The 2,434-nt window shown below is 57.1% G+C and overlaps 1 protein-coding gene across 1 annotated transcript in view; it reads right to left on the bottom strand.

Annotated features, from left to right (window-relative positions):
* The window catches only part of Pde6b (phosphodiesterase 6B), a 57,625-nt gene extending 55,197 nt beyond the window's left edge, over window positions 1-2,428 (bottom strand). Inside the window, exon 1 of the mRNA XM_005359664.2 lies at window positions 183-2,428. The gene's annotated coding sequence lies outside the window, so the exon portion shown is untranslated. The remainder of the gene's footprint in view (window positions 1-182) is intronic.
* Window positions 2,429-2,434: the final 6 nt, after the last annotated feature.

The raw sequence follows: 2,434 nt of genomic DNA, 5'->3' as shown, positions 1-2,434 counted from the left end.
GGAGTTCCCCTTCTCCCTGCAGCTGCCCAGTTAGGTTCTCTGAGCGACTTCCCTTATTCCCAGTGCTGAAGAGACAACTGTATTCCAGCTCCTGGACCTAAAGCTTCCGGCCAAACCAGATCAACGTTTACTCCACCACAGACATGCAAACATCCAAGCAGATGGAACTGAACTGCCCTTACCCTGATGTTTCCAGTCCACCTGATAGGGAACACACATTTGTACTACAGGGAAATCCTGTGCTATGGGATCCTCTATAGGGGCTGGAGTCCGGAAGGCAGCGGGAGAACGATAGCCTGTGCACAGAGCCCGTGGGTTTCAGTCCCAATTCCAGCAGTCACTGATACACTCATGAAAAGCCTGTCTGCGGAAAACAGAGGCCAAAACTGGATCAGACAGGTTTCCGATAAAACCGAGGCAATTAAGAAATATGACGATAAATTTTGAGAAATGAGGAGCAGTGTCAGGTGAGGATCGTCATAGAATGTGAATGTGCCCCAGGAGTGGGAACATCGTGTACAAGAGCCCAATGGTGAGTTTGGGAAATGTGAAGATTGATAGAGGGGTGGCAGCGCCCATCTAGAGGAGGAGCAACCCAGAAGAGAACTGTTTCCAATGAGTCCTCTGATGGTAGAAGAAATCCCCATAGCCCCGCTCAATTCTTCCACCTTAAGGTCAGAGTTCACCCTGCACAGAGGAGGTGTCCTCAATCCCTTCCTCTCCAAGCCCAGCCATTTGCAAGGCTCTCGCATGGGGAGCAGAGGGAGCTCTGCAACACGCAGCAGCTCCAAATCTCGTTTCCCTGGAAACTGGAAGAACCATTGGAAGTTTGCACTGAGCTCTGCTCCCAAGCGTGGGCGCCACGATCCTTACGCACGCAGGCTCGCGGAGCCTCCTGGGCCACGCGCCAAGCTCACCGAGGCAGGGTTGCGTCTTTGCTTTCTGGCGAGTCATCATTTACCAGGCGCAGGATCGGTAGGATGCTGTTTCAAATTCTGCTCTGCCTACTAAAAATACAGAGAGGCTGGTTCGCTCTTTCTGAAGCTCTGGGCCGAACTGAAACCCACGCAAACGTCCGGGAGTCTTTGGAAGGCCTCCATACACCCACTAGCAAGTGGCTTCTAGGAGGGTGGGCGAGAACCCCGGTGCTGCCTCGGACGCAGGGGCTCAGCTTCCCCAGGCAATACAGTTCTTGGTTTTGGGAGGAGGTCTTTAACAATAAGTAGGAAAGCCCCTGGGCCTTTGACCTACCAGAACCTTCCATAAGGTCGACGCGCAGGCGCGTTCTCTCCACCGCACCCCGGTCCCCACGCCTGGACCCCGCTTCTCTCCACCCCAGCCTCAGGCACAGCCTCTGCAACCCGCGGTTAGGAAGCTGCGCGGGCGGCCTGACTCACCCACACCCGGGATTGCGGGGTCAGGGCGGGGCTGCCGGAGGCCTCGAGAGGTCTAAGTACGGATTTGAGCGACCACAGCACTCTCCCTAGCGCACTCGAACGCAGGTCAAATTTGTTCACCTGCGTGTGAGGAAATTTTCTGCCAGATCTGGAGACGGGACTGGACCCAAAGCTGAACTCACCTGAGGTTCTCCCCCAAGACTCCATCCGGGCCTTACTCCGTGGCTGGATCCTCGGAGAGAAATCTCCAGCTAGTTCTCCAGCACACTCTACTCACAACCCCTAAGCACCTACAATACTCTTCACGCATCTCACGGTAACACACCTTCTGCACATACACCACTTAACACACATACCACACTTCCCATATCGCAAATCTGGACACCGCACACACTGCACTGCACTCTCGGAATACATACCGCTCCCCACACCACACAACACAGACGCGCACACCACTCTCCCATACCCCATACTCTAAGGCCTATGCATATTCCTCATACATGCACACACACAACACACAGCTCTACATGCCAACACTTCCCTTCGTCCTCCATCCTCGAATACCCTGCGCACCCTCCTCTATTCCCTCTGGACATTTCCCCCTTCCCCTTTTCCTCGCCCAGGCTCTCCCTTATACCCACCCCTAATTGCTGAAATCCCCTGCTAACTTCTTGGAGCTTCCGGGTCCAGTCAGGTGGGCGTGGAGACTAGCCGCCAAGCGGATGGGGGAAAGCAAACGCAGGGCTTCCAGAGGTGGGAGGTTCTGGGGGTGGGGCCCAGGGGGTCCCTGGAGAAGAAGGCCCAGGTGGAGTGGCGTTCTTAAGGCGGCGGGCGCTGGACAGTGACATTGACAGGGGGAGGACAAGGAAGGCGGAGACTTGGCGAGGGGCCCTTCCCAAGGGGAGGACCTCAGGGGAGTCCTAGGGGCCCGAGGGTCGGGAGGGGGCCGCGGAGGGTGGTGTCGGGGCGAGGCGCGCGGAGCCGCGGGTGGGGGGGCCGCGCGTCCGGGGATCGGCGCCGCGGTCTGGGGAGGGGGC

This window comes from Microtus ochrogaster, linkage group LG1 (genome assembly GCF_000317375.1).
Source record: "Microtus ochrogaster isolate Prairie Vole_2 linkage group LG1, MicOch1.0, whole genome shotgun sequence".
Classification (NCBI taxonomy): Eukaryota; Metazoa; Chordata; class Mammalia; order Rodentia; family Cricetidae; genus Microtus; species Microtus ochrogaster.
This window is presented reverse-complemented; position numbering and strand designations above follow the sequence as displayed.